Genomic DNA, 17,880 nt, shown 5'->3' with positions numbered 1-17,880 from the left:
TGTTGCTCCATGAGAAGTTAGGATGATTCCTCCACCCTTGATTGTAGTAATTGGAGTTAGGATTGTATTGTCTTTGATTGTTGGCCACATAATTCACTTGTTCGGAAGAATTTGCTTCATATGGGCCTTGACACTCCAAAGTAGGATGATTCCCTGCATAATTATCACAAACTACATTAGAAACTGCAGCAACATTCATTTTCTTAAAATTATTATTTAAAATAGCAACTTGAGCAGTCAAATTAGTAAAAGCATCAATGTCATGAACTCTGGCTGTCCTTTTCTGTGCATTCCTATCAGATTTCAAGAAATTGTTACTAGCCATGACTTCAATAAGTTCATATCCTTCCTCCGGTGTCTTATTGAAGAATGCTCCTCCACTTGCTGCATCTACCATGGTTTGAGTGTTTGAGAGCAAACCGTTATAAAATGTTTGCACTTGCATCCATAATGGTAGTCCATGGTGCGGGCACTTCCTTAAGAGATCTTTAAACCTCTCTCAAGCTTCATAGAGAGATTCTTGATCTTGCCGTAGAAAATTTGTTATATCGTTCCTCATCTTCGTAGATTTCGCTGGTGGAAAGTACTTAGTCAGAAAGGTATTAACCAGCCCATCCCATGTAGTAATGGTTCCTGAAGGTAGGGAGGTCAACCATGCCTTAGCCTTGTTGTTCAATGAGAACGGAAACAAACCCAGTCTTATGGCATCATCAGTCACCCCATTTTGCTTGAATGTACCACAAATTTCCAAGAAATTTGCAATATGCAGATTTGGATCATCGTTAGCCAACCCCCCAAATTGAACCGAAGATTGTATCATCTGAATGATGGCAGGCTTGATCTCAAAATTTTATGCTTGAATAGGTGGCCTTCGAGTGCTAGAGACACCCACATTAGGAATAGAGTAATCGTTTAGTGGTCTATTCGGAACTGCATCTCCACCACCACCATTATTCTCTTCTTCCGCCATTGCTAAAACTCCTTATTTAGCTCTTTGCTTGCGCTCCCAATTTAGACTTCTAAGTGTCTTATTGATATCAAGGTCGATTGGCACTAAATCCAAACTACTTGTCCGTCTCATACACTAGGAAAAACCTAAAAAGAGAAAAATGAATAAAGTAAGAATAAAAATCAAATTAGTAATAAAAGCAATTGGTATTAATATTAGTAATCTTTAATCCCCGGCAGCGGCGCCAAAAAACTTGATGCGTATGATTTATGCTAGCAAGTGCACTAATCGTTTCAAGTAATAATATAAGATATCGTTCCCACGAGAATTAAGTTACTAAGTACCAAAAATAATCACCTAAATTACTATTTGATGAATCGAGAATTGTAGAATTGCAAATTTAAATAACAATAAAACAAGAAAGAATGGATTCTTATGGATTAAAAACCTAGGGCTTTCGACTTCACTATAGATATTCCTATGTAATTGATTATTCAAAGTAATACCTGCATTGCCTTATTTGGAGTTTAGTTCCCTAAACCAACTAGTGTTTTCTCTCGAAATACACTAGATTACTCCTTAAAATATTAACTCAGTACATCTCTATGTGAATTTAAATACCAAAGAGTCATAAAATCTGTGGAATTATTGTAAATTGAATTACTAACCTCTTAGAACATGTTAAAGTACCTCTACCATTCATTCATTCTAACGTGATCTATTTTATTGATCTAACCTAGATTCTAATTCTCATTATTCTAATTCTCATTATAAACCTAGATCAATAAATCAATCAAAACTTTGGCCTTCAGATTTGATAGCATTAAACTCAAAATAGACACACAAATAAGTAATTGCAAAACAAGAAATTAAATTTGAATAAAACAACTACGAAATTGTATCTGAGTTACATCTCAATCCTAGAAACGAAATTTAGTTCATAATGAAATACGAAACAAACATCTTGAAGTTAAACATAGAAGAAAGGAAGAATAAACCAGTAAAATTCGAGATTGCCGTAGCAATCACTTGATCTCCTCTCCCTCTTCCTCTCTAGCTTCCAAGATATCTCTAAACCCTAAAAAATCAACTACTTATAGCCTCCATACGTTCTGAATACAATTAGGGTTCAATCCCCTTTAAATCGGATCTAAATGATCTAATAACAACACGAGACGAAGTATAGAAAACGGGATCGCGCTGCGCGCCGCGGCAGGAATGTACCCACCGCTGCGGCGGCTAGCTTCTGTCTTGGGGCCTTTGTTGATTTAAATACAAACGTTGCGGCGGACATGTATCCACTGCTGCGGCGGCCTCTGCCTCTTGTACTCCATTCTTCAAAACTTTATCTTTTCTTCCGATTTCACCTCGAATTGCTTCTTTTTCGTATTCTTGGCCATTTATTACCTAAAACAATAAAAAGAACGATTACTAAATAAAATCACTCTCAAATTAGCAAAATGTCAAGTAAAATTACATAGTATAAGTAGTTACAAATCGACTTATCACATTGCATCTGAGGGGAGGGTTCAATCTTAGAGATATGCCTTGATGTCCAAGTACCATGACTTTTCTTCAGATTCTTCTACTTTGACAGGTAGACAGTAAGTTGGCTCATCTTGAATTCCAATCTCAATGGGATCAATGACTAAATCTTCTGAAATACTGATCATGGAAGCAAGCGTAATTAGTGCAACTGCGAATTGATTCTTAGCTCTCGACATGTATATGAATGAAATCTTATTAAAGCTTGAGCTTAACTCTTCGAGATTCTCATGGTAAGGGATCAATCTCTACTCTTGGATCTTCCATTCTCCAGTCATCTTATAAACTACTAAGCTTGAATCTTCGAATATGTCGATTTCATCTACCTCGAGATCCAATATTACTTTCAACCTTGCTATGCATGCTTCATATTCAGCCTCATTATTAGAATACTAGAACTTGAATTTGATTGCAATTAGCACATGGGACCCATCTGATTTGATTAAGACTACCCCGATTCCGTTCCCTTTCTAATTAGCTGCTCCGTCGAAGTACATCTTCTAGCCAGGTTCTTCGTCATCATCCTCAATCTCAGTGAACAATATGACTTCATCAGGAAAATTTTCTTCTAATGGCTTGTAATCGGACAACGGGTGCTTGGATAAGTAATCGGCAATGGCTTGTCCCTTGATGGCTTTTTGAGTAATATAGGTGAGGTCAAACTCTGATAACAATAATTGCCATTTTGCTGTGTGACCTATTAGCACTGGTTTCTCGAAAAGGTACTTTAGGGAGTCCATTCTAGCGATTAGCATAGTCGAGTAACTGAGCAAATAGTGACGCAATAGTTGAGATGCCTAGACTAATACACGGTAAGTCTTTTCAACTGTTGAATATTTTACTTCGTACTCAATAAATGTCTTACTGAAATAATAGATGGCCTGTTCATTCCGTTCCGATTCATCATATTCCCCTAGTACGCACCCCATTGATGCCTCTTACACTGAGATATACATTAGGAAAGGTCTCCTTGGAGTAGAAGGGACCAAAACTAGTTAATTGAGCAGATATTGCTTGATCTTATCGAATGCTGCCTGACAGTCTTTGTTCCACTTCTTTGGTGCATCCTTTCTGAGTAACTTGAAGACTGACTCACATATAAACATGAGTTGAGCTATGAACCGGTTAGTATACTATATTCTCCCCAAAAATGCATGAAATTCTCTCTCTGAAACAAGTGCCTTAATCTTGAGGATATATTTAGTCTTTGTCGGATCTATCTCGATACCTCTTCTACTGACAATAAATCCCAACAGCTTGCCCAATGTTGTCCTGAATACACATTTTGTTGGATTGAGCCTTAAGCTATACTTCCTCAGCCTGTCTAACAACTTCTTGAGATTCACCAGAAGATTATCTTCTATGCCAGTTGTAGACACCTCAATTTGAATGAGCCACTACTCGAAAGGGCCCAAAAATACAGATTTTTCAAATAAATGGGCCAACGGGCCTCAAGGGCCCAAGTCATTGAAAAGTGACATTTTGATCAAACCAAGGCCCCTAAGACCTCCTAATGGTTTGGGAGCCCCGCCAAGAGCACTCGGCCAACCCTCCGCTTTCCCAATATTCACTACTCTGCTTCCAAAATCAAAAACTCCAAATTTTCGATAAAGTTCACCAACGGGCCTAAAAAGCCCGATTTGCCAACACGTGGCTTTTTGATTAATTCAATAATTTCAAAATCTAAAAAAAAATTGGATAAAACTAATGAGACTTAGGACATCTATCACTTCCTCTACCTTCACCGCTCTGCTCCCGAATCCAATTACCCTAAGCCCACCTAAAGCCCGCAAACCCTCAACACTCACAAATTACATTTCTCACCTCCCCCTAACCTAAACTCAATCCCACATCACCTATGATCTAAAACCAACCTACACCCTCAAAACCCATTCCAAGATAACCCCTAACCAATTCCTAAAACCCAAAACCATTTCATAACCCAAGCCCAATACACTAAAAAGCCCACAAACCTTTATCCATATCCAATTCACATTCAACCTACAACCCTAAACCATAAACAACAACCCACATCAACTAATCATTATTTTTATCATCAAAAGGTGACATATGTCATCACCCCATCTCACCTCCCTCATCCAACTACCTACCCCATTATTTTCTTTAAACCCTAATCTACCCATACCCCTAACCTATACCTCCCCCTAATCTACCCTCATCATTCCCTACAAAACCCACACTACAACCTAAACCTACACCCATCCTCTCAAGTCAAACACTCAATCTTTCCCATCAATCCATCTCAATCCTTCATCTCCACCCATTTTTACACATGGCATCATCTCCCACACCCTCCCAAAATATCATCAACCACCTTCTTACACAACCCTTCTTTTAATTAAAATCCCATCCCCTCAACTCACTTCACCAATTAATTACTCTCTTACACAATCTCATCCTCTCAACCACTCTCATTTATTTTATTCCATCTAATACTCAACCCAAATGGATTGAAAGATCCAACCCATTTGGGTTATAAAACAACCCATTTATCCTTCTTACACAAATGCCCTTCAATCATCTCTAATTTACCCCCACCTTTCTCTTTAACCCTACACCATTCTACCACTTCTCCTCATTTTACCCCATTATATCCCTAAAATAACTCCTTAATATCTATAAATACCCTCATCCTCTTCCCAAAAAATCTCTCAACTTTTCACTACAAAAATTCTCCCCCAACTCTCACTACTAACAACTATCACTAATTCTCACCAAGTCTACCAATCATCTCTTATTAACTCCACACCAAGTCTCACTAAAAAAGAAAATCGTTACTCTCTCTAATCATCTCTTCTCATTCTCATACTCTCATATTCTACTAAGGACTCAAGAAGACTCAAAGAAGGAGAAGGAAAGAAAGAAAAGAAAAGAAAACTTTGAAGCTTCAAGGTGGGTTCAAGGCAATCCCCCCCTCTCTCTCTACCCTCTCCTCCTCCCTCTTCTAATATCCCCTCTCCTCTTTATTTTATGTTAGATGACTTAGGATGAATGGACTTCAAGTCCAAGGATCCATAAGGATCATCTCCATCAATGGGATGATCCTATGATCGAGCCGAAAATAAACCCCTATTTAGGGTACAAATACACAACACGTGGCACTTCACTTTTATCTTATATTTTCGATTAAAATGACTGAGTTGAGTTGAGGTTACCGTCACTTGGAGGGGAGAAAAGGGTGCCTAACACCTTCCTTTTTCTCCAATTGAGTCACTTACCCCGAATCTCAAGATTTGATCCGTACCTTATCCATCGAGAGTTACTAAACGCCAAAACGGCAATTTTTTCAAAAAATGCACATCGGGTGACCATTCATACTCACTTACAATATGAATGGTGACAACTCCTAACCTTAGTAGATGTGACCGTCATAATGACGAGATCACGTATCTACACCAGCTTAGCGATCATGTCATTTACATAAACTTTTATTTCTTTATGGATCATATCGTGGAATAATGCGGTCATTGCCCGTTGGTAAGTCGCCTCCACGTTCTTCAGCCCAAATGGCATAACTTTGTAGTGGAAAGTATCCTATGGTGTGATGAATGTAGTCTTTTCCTAATTTTCTTCTATCAAATTTATTTGGTTATAGCCTAAAAAGTCATCCATGAACGAGAACATATCGTGTCTTGCTGTACTATTGACTAAAGTATCGAGGTGTGGTAGTGGGAAATCATCCTTAGGACTGGCTTTATTCAAGTCTCAATAGTTGATACACATGCGTACCTTTCCATCTTTCTTGGGTATTGGGACGACATTAGCCAACAATTCAAAGTACGTTGAGACTGCAAGGAATTTGACTTTGAACTGCTTCATGACCTTATCCTTTGAAGGTTCATTCTAATTTTAGTCTTCTCAATTTCTACTTGATCAGTTTGTTTCCCTGAGTAATTGGCAGTTTGTGGACAACAAGATCAGTATCTAACCCAGGCATATTTTTATATGACCATGCAAAGACGTCCTGATAGTTCTGTAAGAGTTTGACCATTTCTTTCTTTTGCTGTTGTGTCAGTAAGGTTCCGATCTTGACGATTTATAAATCTTCTTCGGTACCAAGATTGGTTGAGTCTATATCCTCAATGTTTAGCTGAACACATTTCTTGTGATGTTCTACTAAGTCTTTGATTTCTCTAGGTGGGTACTCCATTTTGTCCTCAGACTCTTCTTAGATCCCCATGAGGTCAAAATCGAGTTTGAGATCAAAATCATACTCGTCCTTTTCAAACGCCATTCTATCTGGGTACTTATTTGATTGAGACGAATCCTTTGAAAATTCTTTTTTTGTTTTTGAAATTTTTTTTTTTTTTTTGCAATTTTGAAAGGTTTTTAAATTTTTTTCCTTTTAAGATGTTTTTTATTTTGGAGAAATATTTGATTTTTTGTTGTTTTTTTAGATATTTGAAATCAGAAGAACAATCATGCAAATTCATTAGTAAAGATAGGAAGCCCTCAAAATAGTCTTTCCCCGAAAATGAGTGCTTGTTATGATCCTCGACAAACTAAATTTGTCTAATGGCATTTTTTTTAGGCTTCAGCAACCTCAACAGTCAATGGAAAATTTTCCCAATTGTTTAAGACTTCCCCTTCTTTGAGGGGGCGAATGAAATGAAATAGTGGTTCTTTTGGTGGTTCGGAGATGACCATGATCTCCGATTTATTGTTATCGAGGTTGGGCATTGTTCTCCTAAGCTTGGTGGGATGACGACTGATGTCTAGTCGATGTCGATGGGAAAGGGTGATTCTTTCTTTTTTGCTCTTAGTGACTTCCACTTTTGCAAGCTCTCCCATTATTTCTGATAGATTCTCATTGGAATCCCCATTGAATAAGAGATCAATGCCCTTCACAAGGGATGGTTGGGACTCAACAATTGAATCTTCTTGAATGGACTGGGGTTTGAAACTTACAATTTTATTCTTTCTGGCTGACTTTGTTGGTAGTTGTTTCGATAGACTATCGAGTCTGACTTGAGATTTCGGGAAGCTAACCCTGATATGAGGGACCTTGCCCAAATTCCATTCATTTGGCTTATAGTTTTATTTTCTGGATAACCGGAGTTATCCCTTTTTGTCGTTCATATCTGATATATTATTTTTCGTGGGCCTGAATCCCAAATCGAAATAAGGAATATGCTTCTTTGCTTCAACTGGCGTAGCTTACCCTTTTCCTCCCAGTCCTAACCTTTGCCTGGGTTTGTAACCTACCTTCTTCAATACCTAGCCAATCATCAGATTTACCCTTGATAACTCTGCTTTCACCTTTTCTTTTTCCTTTTCGACTTGATTAACAATATCAAATTGATAGGAGTGGTATAGTACCTTGTCTTTTATCATCTCTATGTCAATAAAAGGAACGTCTAGAGCTTTCCCAGCTAGAATCAGGTTTTCTACTAGTACAAATATCACATCCTCTACCCCATGATAAATTTAACTATTTGGTGTAAAGAGGAAAGTACTGTCCCAGCAATGTGGATCCATGGCCTGTCCAGTAGCAAGTTGAATGTCATTGGTATCTCCATGACCTCGAACGTTACCTCAAACGTGCATGGGCCTATAGTGATTGGTAGGTCTACTTCTTTCAAAGAATCCCTTCTTGAGCTATCAAAATCTCGAACGACCTTATTGTTGGGTTTGACATGCGACCAATCAACGTTGAGTTTTCGAAAGGTTTCGAGAGGACAGACATTGAGAATTGAGTCATTATCAATCAATACTCTGGCCACCATCATGCCCTTACACATAATCATGATGTTTAAAGTTTCAACGTGCTTGTGTCCCTCTGACATGAACTCACTTTCTATGAAGATGATGAGGTTGGGGGCCATGATCTGAGTAACCATTTGTTCTAGTTGTGTGGGTGAGGTGGTCATGGGTACGTACGATTTTTCCATGATTCTTAACATACTTCTTGGTGTTCCTTCAATTTTTATAGAAGTCCTAAAATATTGATCTGAGCAGACTGCTTGTCCAATTGAGCCACTATATTAGCTCACTCTTGTGAATAAGCTTAATGAAGTCTGTCGCCTTTCTATCTGTTACGTTCCTTTTTTTCTCTTCTTTGTCATCTTGCCCTTCCCCTTTTCTTTTCTTTTCTCATCATCCACTGTCCATTTTACCATTTTTTTGTTTTTTCCCTCATGCTTACCCCTTTTACTGGCATTCTTTGGCAACTCCTTGCTTTTGTTATGTGACCAATGTCAGCCACCATCATTTTTTTCATCTATTCAATGCCTTCAGATGTGGTAGTAGTCATCTCATAGCTCTAGGAGATTGCTTGGTTGGAGTTATATGGAAATGGTTTTGGTGAGCATATGGTTATGTGGTGGTTGTGCTTTGGATGTTGTGATAATAGGAGGAACTACTTGAGTAGTTGATGAAGTATAAGAATGACGAGTGGTGGTCGTGAGGATGAAGTTTAAGGTATATGAAGGGGGGTCGAGTTGTATTCTGAGGACTTAGCAATGTATAGGGTATAATGAGAGATGGTCGGGTAACAATATTTTGATAAGTGGGATGAATTGTGAATTTTGAGGTGACTTTATCATGTATTGGTTGACGGTGTTAACCGTTGATATCTCTGGTTCTCTTGCCAGATGGATCCTGATTTTTGACCCGATGGGAGCTATCAAAACTGATGGATTAAAATTGAGTTCCCTAAGAATGACATTCATTCTGTGCCCACTTCCCCCTCCATTGTGAATAAGTAGGGGCTTTTGGTTGTTGTTCTGTTGTTGAGGTGGGTTTACGGGCCTGTCTAGTATGAGAACCTCCTTATCTATCAAGTTTTACACATGATGTTTGAGTTGCCAGCACTGATCTGTAGAGTACCCTGGAGCACCCATATGGAATTCACAAAATAAGTTAGGGTTGTACCTTGGTTCTTTCTTAGCTTCTGGATTTAGTGGCATTTTAGTGATATATTCTCCCCTGAGCAAGATCGGGAGTAATTCTGATAACGTCATTGACAACTTAGTAAACACCCAGTTAACGCTATTAGGTCGTGCTTGCTGACCCTACCCGTACTATGGTGCCTGCTATGAAACTAGTGGAGGGTTTGCTCAAAATGGGTTCTGAGGTGCGGCGGTCCAGATTGGTGGTGGCGTTGGCGCATAATGTTTAAGCAAGGGCACTCTTAAATCACCTCTTTATCTAGAATATACGTAATCTATCCCCCTCGTACAGTTGAAATACAGCATGGTATAGTAAGGCAGGATCTCGCTTAAGCACCGACCTTAATGACGAAGTGCAATTGGTACAACTCAAATTAGCATTGCCTATGAGCTCGATGTGACCTATGGTCAAATCTAATAAGATTTTAATAAATTTTGGATTATTGTGAATTCAATTTCCTAATAGGACAAGAATTTAGTGATGAAATTCGAAACTTATCTTATAATGTCATCCTCTTAAAGGTGCCCTTTTTATTAAGTGCAAATCCAGAGTGTGCAGATAATTAACCCAAAAGCAATACCCATTTACACAATTTACTTGGGTGGTTCAAATTATACCTCCTATTCTAGATAGGGGATGAACTAGTTGAGTTGACTCGAGCCACAGACACCAGTCTCGGTGTCAAACCCAATGGGCCGAGACAGTTACGTCTCATTGTGATCCTTCCCTAAATTTATTATACTTTGAGCCTTCTCAAATTAATAAAATAAAATTTAAAATCCAAACTTTGAACTTTGTAAAAAATAAAAACCTACTACAAGTTTAATCTAAACAGAAAAGAAAAGAAGAAAAATTAATTTTTTTATCAAAAAACCAGATCCTGATGGTCGAATAAAATTTCCAACCACATCGCTCCTCGTCAAATCCTTTAGTTGAAAATAGAACACAAATCTGTGGCACCCTCGCAACATTAACACAAAGTCCCATGTCAAATATCGAGGTTCTAGGTGGCACCGCGAAATTTTGGCATGGTTTCCTCTGTTTATGTTAAGATTCCAAAGCACTAAACACCAGTTTTACCAAATAAATAATATACATTATATTCTACATATATGCATAAAAAATATAATACTAGTGGAAGGCTATATACATCTAATAACGTACAATAGATCAGAGTGCAGAAGGTAAACAAAATACAGTATTATACAAAAAGTCCTTACTCTAACCACATACGTAACATGTCAATGAACTTGTCTTTGTTGGTTTCTATAAAGTGGGCAGCTGGTAGATTGGGGTCCACAAGCTCTGAACCTATTGTGTTGGTTCCTTTGGCCCTATTGGTATCATTGGACTCCTAATTGAACTAAGACTCAGTGATGAGGAAACCCTACAACTCAGTGGTAGAGGAGTTCTACACTATAAATACACTGAGCCGGGAGAAATTGACCTCGAATATATTGGCTTCTTGATCGGGTCTGATTTTGAAAGAAGAGAAGTCTAGGGTTGATTGGTTTGTCTTCGGGACATTTGTAATTCCATTCCCTCTCACTTTTGACTATTAGCTCGGTCTGCATGCGGTGGTATAAGTATGTCATTGACCTTGTTAAAACTCGGTGGCCTTATTGTTCCTTGAGTTGGCCCATTTAACATTTTTTTGAGCTACGCATCTTTAATCTATTGACATTGACCTGAACATTACTCCTTTTTATATCCCAACTTACCACATTCATAACATGTAACTATTCTTTCTTTCGACTGATTTCGAAGTATATGCTGTTGTTTCTTGTAAAATTTTTCCATCTCTTGAGCGAGTATTTCTATAATCTCTCTTCCTATGTATCATTTTTTTTCCCGTGACTTTGCTAGTTTAGTAATTGTTTGCTTCTTATTGGACCCTAACTACCTTTTTCTATTAGGCGTCGAGGTGGTACGTGTTCTATCCTATTTCTTCTCATAGTCTTCCCTATGGTAAGATATTTATTCCTTAATTCATTTGGGATTAATTCTTAAAATGGTGGTCTCGCCTTTTTTTTATCCTCTCTAATCTTTTTGTTAGTTGACCCACCACGATCATTTAGGCTTCAAGCATCTTTGATTGACTTTTTTCCATGCGAGCCTGACTCTAAGATAACTGAGAGACTCCTTCTATCAATTGTTCTATCTTAGTACATTTACTAGACCCAGGTAAATCTTCCCCACTAATTTGATTCCTTGTCATGGGTCCAGTTGTACCTCTGTTTCCTTGCATAATTCTTAACCTGCAAGTTTAGCAATTTTCTATTTATCAGAAGCAAGGTACTACTCAGAACTACACCAACATACTTCTCATAGAAGTATTAACTACTATTATAATTACGAATCTAGTAATGAACACCATTTTAATTATTGAAAGCGCCCTCGATCCGCGGGGTGTGCGGATCCGCTTTTGACCCTTGAGGTTTGGGAGTCGCCACCTAGTTGTTAAGGTCTAGGAACCAAACTGACTCTAAAAAAGGTAAACTAATCTACGAAAGAGAAAAAGAGTCCGAGGATCACGTTACGGGGTTGGAAGGTGTTAGGCACCAACCCCGCCCAGCCAAAGCCGGTCTCTACTATCTTCTCAAATAAATCACATTGCTAAAAACCTAGATAAAAATAAAATAAAAAATTTTATACCTTTCCGATAGCAAGGATTTTGCTCCCTCAGATCTGACAAAAATAGCTCCTGTACCGTACTCATTTGCTTTGTTCTGTCTCCGGATTTGATTTCAGATTTCCGAGATTAAGATATTTCCTTGTTTTTGGATCTGAACTCTTCAAGTTTGTTGCGGATTTTGGGGTGTTTTTGGAGAGTTTTTAGGTGTTTTTTAGGCTAAAATTGAAGGAGGGATGTTATGTAAGGAGTTGGGGCTCCAAAACTAGGGTTTATGGGAGGCTAGGGGGGCTTTTAGACCTACTTCTCTTAGGGTTTATGATTTGATACGAAAATAGGGTGTGAGCACCTCTATTTATAGATGTTTTTAGGGTTGATTTGGATAGAGTTAGTATTTAATTAGAGTTCTTTTAATTAGAGTTGTGTTTTAGTTAGACTTATTTAGGTAGAATTGTGTTTTAATTAGAATTGTTTTAGGTAGAATTGTTTTTAAGTTAGAACTCTATTACATTGAATTATTATTTAATTAGAACTCTATTATGACTTTTGGTCTTATTTGATTGACTTTTAATGTTTTGACTTTAGTCTTAATTGATTGACTTTTAATATCTTGACTTCAGTCTTGCTTAATTGACTTTAATTTTGACTTTAGTCTCACTTGATTGACTTTAATACCTTGACCTTAGTCTTGCTTGATTGACTTTTAATTTTTGGAGAACCCCCCTCTAAAATATCTTTAATTCTTTGGACCCCCAAATGGAGGGGTCCTTAAAGAAATATCTCACGAACCCTCAACAATTTTACTTGAAACCCGATTGATCGATTTCTTTGGTTCAAAATTTTAAATTAATTTCATTAATGTTTCACTTTAATTATTTAATGTTTTATTTATTAATTTCAAATTTTTTAATTATAAAATTTGTAAAATTACCGTTTTGCCCCTGGAGAAGACTTTTCACGTTTTAAGTCGATTTTTAATGTTCTAGGATGTTTTAGAATCGATTTTTCGTAAGGAATTCAATGGAAATATTAGTTTGTGTCATTTATGAAATTTTTTGTGTGAAATGGTCATTAACTTTATGAGGGGCATTTTCGTAATTTTGTCGAATTCTGTTAAAATTGGCGAAATGATTTATTTGGTTCCTATTTGTTATTTTATGTGTTCGAGAGAGTTTTCCTTAGCGTAACGTAGGCTCTAGGGTTATTTTGAGGTTAGGGGTATTTTGGTAATTTGGTCAATTTTTAGTGATTTTTATCGTGAAACTTCTTTTTGGTCTGCAAGATGATGATTTCTATATTTCTAGGATCGTATTTTCCTAACATAGCGTGATTTCTAAGGTTTTGTCAATTCGAAATACCTCATCCGGATTTCTGAAACATATCGGATAACAAAATAAAGCAATGGAATACACATTCATCATTGGGAATTACTAAGATCGGGTTGACGAGTTGATTAATCAGGCGGATGCAAAAATGGGGTGTCTAGAGATGCCCCTCTTTGGCAGAGGGTTGAAGCAAACTAGATAGCAAATCTATTTCGGTAGATAGTGCGATATCTGAATGCTAAAGCTAGTGACAGTTCATTTTACAGCCTGATTTAGCAATTCGTCAGGTGTTCGGATCCTTGATCGTAAAACTCTCCCCGAACTAAAAGGTTGTCAGGTCCTCGAGCTTGAACTCTCACTGACGATGTCAGATCCTCGAATTTTAGAAAATTCTCCCTGACTAATGCAAAAGTGCACGTGTGTGCAATGGTGTGATGCTTACTGAGTAAAAATGTGTCAGGTCCTAGAGATCTTCTCTCACTGACAATAATGATTAAAAATTGAAATGCACTTATGCAACGAAAACAATCATGGCAAGATTTAACAATGTGGTAATCGGAGTCATAACATTGTAGGAACTTCGTTGAATCCTATTTGAAATTCTTTTTTAAAGTTCGAAAAAGTTTGAGTCTCGTTTATCGGACTCGAGCCTATTGTAGCCATACTTCTCGGGCTAAGGAACTTAAACAACCCTGTTAATTCAATATGATTCAAACAAAGCTGGAGTCTCGTTTCTCAGACTCTGGCTAAGGTTTACAGGAACTTAAATAATCCTATTAAAATTGGAGTCTCATTTCTCAAACTCGAACTAAGATTTATAGGCACTTCAAAAAGCCTATTCATTCTATGATTCAAAAAGTTGGAGTCTCCTTTCTCGGATTCGAACTAAGGTTTGTAGGCACTTCAAAAAGCCTATTCATTCTATGATTCAAAAAGTTGGAGTCTCGTTTCTCGGACTCGAACTAAGGTTTGTAGGCACTTCAAAAAGCCTATTCATTCTATGATTCAAAAAGTTGGAGTTTCTCGGACTCGAACTTAGGTTTGTAGGCACTTCAAAAAGCCTATTCATTCTATGATTCAAAAAGTTGGAGTCTCGTTTCTCAGACTCGAACTAAGGTTTGTAGGCACTTCGAAAAGCCTATTCATTCTATGATTCAAAAAGTTGGAGTCTCGTTTCTCGAACTCGAACTGAAGTTTATAGGCACTTCAAAAAGCCTATTCATTATATGATTCAAAAAGTTGAAGTCTCGTTTCTCAGACTCGCACTTAGGTTTGTAGGCACTTCAAAAAGCCTACTCATTCTATGATTCAAAAAGTTGGAGTCTCGTTTCTCGGACTCGAACTTAGGTTTGTAGGCACTTCAAAAAGCCTATTCATTCTATGATTCAAAAAGTTGAAGTCTCGTTTCTCGGACTCGAACTTACTAAGCCACGTTTCTCAGGCTTAGATTTATAGGAACTTAAACAATCCTATTAATTCATTCTATGATTCAAAATCGAGCTCAAAGTTTGAAAGATCAGGCCTTTATTGGCTTATCATGCATCTGGATTCATAATTATCATTGGGCTTCGCCGGACTTTTAAGCTTTTATATGATGTGATCAAGAACAAAAACTTTGGAATTAAATGACCTTAAAAAATGCCCCTAGTTTCAAGGTTGGCTTTAACTAGGACTTGATTACGAGACTGATGGAATGGATTACGCTTGAAAAATATGGACTCTGATGTATGACAGATAGAAGAACTGACATTCTCTTAAATTTAAGACTCTTAAGATTATCATATGTACAATAAAGAATTGATCATTATTTTTGATAAATGCTTGAGCTTGACTTAAAAAATCTTAATAAATATTATAATAGAAGATCTTTCTCTTCAAAGTGGTTGATGGTTCTACATCTTCCATTAGCAAACACTTGAACAAGTAAACATACTCTCGAAAATCCTACAATGTTCAAGATGACTTCTGATTTTTTTGACTTTAATATTGTCTTCGTCGGATATGAGCTCTTGATTGAAAAATGAATATTGTGGCTTGAATGATTCTAGTTTCTACACAAGCTTCCTTCTGAATTTTTCTTCTTGATGGGACCTTTCCTCCCATTTGATGATGTCCTAATTTTTGCCTAGATCGCCTCTTCAGGTTTTCAATCTAGCGGACCTTGTTTTTCTTTTTTTGATGATGCCTTGATTTTTGTCTAGGTCGCCTTTTCAGGTTTTCAACCTAGTAGGCTTTCTTTTTTATGGTTATGCCCTAAATTTTGCCTAAGTCGCCTTTTCGGGTTTTCGACCTAGCGGGCTTATCTTTTTTTTCTTGATGATCTTGAATAACCAACTCGACAACTTCTTAGTTCCCTGCACCTTAATCGAGTCAATTAGCATTCAGGAGGACTTAATAGGTGGGCTTAGGATATGATTTAGAAAGAAAATATATAAGGCTCAACTTCCCAAAATGCCCCTAGTTTGATATTCTCTCTTTTCTGTCAATTATTTTGATTTTTTCTAAATGCCCCTAGTTTGACATTTTTTTTTTATCAATTCTTTTGATTTTTTTTTTGCCCCTAGTTTGACATTCTTTTCTTTTTAACATTTCAATAGGGGATTTTTCTTTTGGATGACACTTTCCTTAAGAGAATACATTTTTCTTTTAATGACCGGGCCTGAAGTAACTTCTCAGGTTGCCTACGTACCCCAAATATATTTATTTTTTCTTTTGGGATCAGGTCAAAACGTAGTTCATACTAAGATTCCCTTCCAAGGTTGGTCGGTATGGTTTAGAAAGAAGAGACTATTTTATTTTTCTTTTAAAAGGCTGCGAGGGGCTAAAGAAGGTTTTTTTTTCTTTTTTGGTAAGATAGGATAATTGTTCGACCAAAGAAGGCCTCCTTTGGTGAATGCTGCTTGACTTGGTCAAAGTTTCAGGAATTCGATATTTGGATTGCTCTGTCGAGTAAGGTTTCCTTTTGAAGAATGAATATTCTTTAGTCTTCTTCTGTGAAATCGAGTATGATCAAGTTTTCTGATTATTCAACTCTTCTAGAACTTCAAGAAAATCTTTTATTCTTTTGTGAAAGAGAACTCTCTTCTTTTGAGTGAGAAACATGGTAGATCCACTTGTAAGTCTTAGCATCTTTGTTGATGCTTTCAGCTATATCATCTTTTACCGATAATCTTTGACTTTGAAATCACTCTTGACTTGATCTATGTTTTTGTGTAATTCATTCATATATCTTTATGAGATCATGCAAGAACATTGTTTGAATTTCTCAGGTAAGTTTACTGTTCTCTCATGTTCTCCTGAGGATAACGTATTACCAATTTGCACTTCTTGAGTATACTCTTTAATTCCAATATTTATCAAATTTGGTTAGTGAGCTTTAAGTCATTTCTCATGTTAGATTTTATATTCACATCATTATTGCACACATGATAATCAAAAGCTTCTTTATTTATTGGAATTGAAAAGAACATAGACTGACAAACCTTACTAAAACCCAAAAATAAAAATGAAGAACTGAATTCAAAGACTGACGCAACTAAAGCTAAAAGAAACTAAAAAGACTTAAAAGACGACATCATTCTGAATGGAGGGACACAATTCTAGAGTCTATGCCACTTCAATTATCTTCGATGGATGACTTGAACTTGCCTGCTTTTACTATCTCTTCATATTCTGATTCAAATCTGTCAGATGGGGGACAACCCGTTGCTTTAATAATTTCTCTGTTCTTCAGTTTTGCCACTGCCTTAGGGTAGTTGAGCTCATTCTGGCATGGAGCGAATGCACTGTTAAGACCGATTGGGTGAATGAAGGAAACTGGGTCAATTGATTCAGGTTTGGATATTGATATTAGGTTTAGAGTAGGAGGGGGTTGATTTTGAAAAGTAGGCAAAGGGTTAGTCTTAACATTAGGAGTAGTAGGAGTGGGTATGGTGACTTTTCCTTGCTCAATAAGGTCTTGGATAGCATGTCGGAGAGTAATACACCTGTCAAGAACATGACCAGGCATCTGATGGAATTCACAGAATTGCCCATTATCCATGTTTGGAAGAAGAGGATTGGGCAAATGCTTAGGTTGTAAAGGCGTCAACAATCCCCTTTTCATCAATTTTTGATAAGCAACACTAAGGGACATTCCAAGATTGGCAAACTGTCTCCTAGGCTTAGTTTGTGAAGGCTGAGTAGCTTGAGGAGATAGTGCGAAGGAGGTGTTGGCCACTTGTAAGGAATTGACATTAGGTTTGAAATGTTTGGGTTTTGACTCAGACGAGTTACCAAAAAATCCCGAAGAATATGCATCCTCAACTTGATTTCCAGCCTCAAGGAGGGATTGAAAAGTAGGAAGGTACTGAGGCATCAAGTACTTGGCATAATTTGGAGTTAGATTCCTGAGGATAATCTTGACTTGCTCCTTCTTTGGAGGTCGGTCCCACAATTGAGCGGCTTTAGCTCTCCATCGAGCAATGAACTCAGTGAAAGTTTCCCCAGGTTTCTGTTTAGTAGTTTATAGATCTCTT

At 37.2% G+C, this 17,880-nt stretch overlaps 1 non-coding gene across 1 annotated transcript; it reads left to right on the top strand.

The window, feature by feature from the left end:
* The first annotated feature begins 455 nt into the window (after positions 1-455).
* On the top strand, positions 456-562 carry LOC147396389 (small nucleolar RNA R71). The gene has a single exon (XR_015181246.1). It is a non-coding gene; the product is annotated as a small nucleolar RNA R71 (small nucleolar RNA).
* The last annotated feature ends 17,318 nt before the right edge of the window (positions 563-17,880 follow it).

Source organism: Akebia trifoliata, chromosome 8, assembly GCF_017979445.1.
Source record: "Akebia trifoliata isolate Shusen 1 chromosome 8, ASM1797944v1, whole genome shotgun sequence".
Classification (NCBI taxonomy): domain Eukaryota; kingdom Viridiplantae; phylum Streptophyta; class Magnoliopsida; order Ranunculales; family Lardizabalaceae; genus Akebia; species Akebia trifoliata.
Note: the sequence above shows the minus strand (reverse complement) of the source record. Positions and strands in the feature narration are given on the sequence as shown.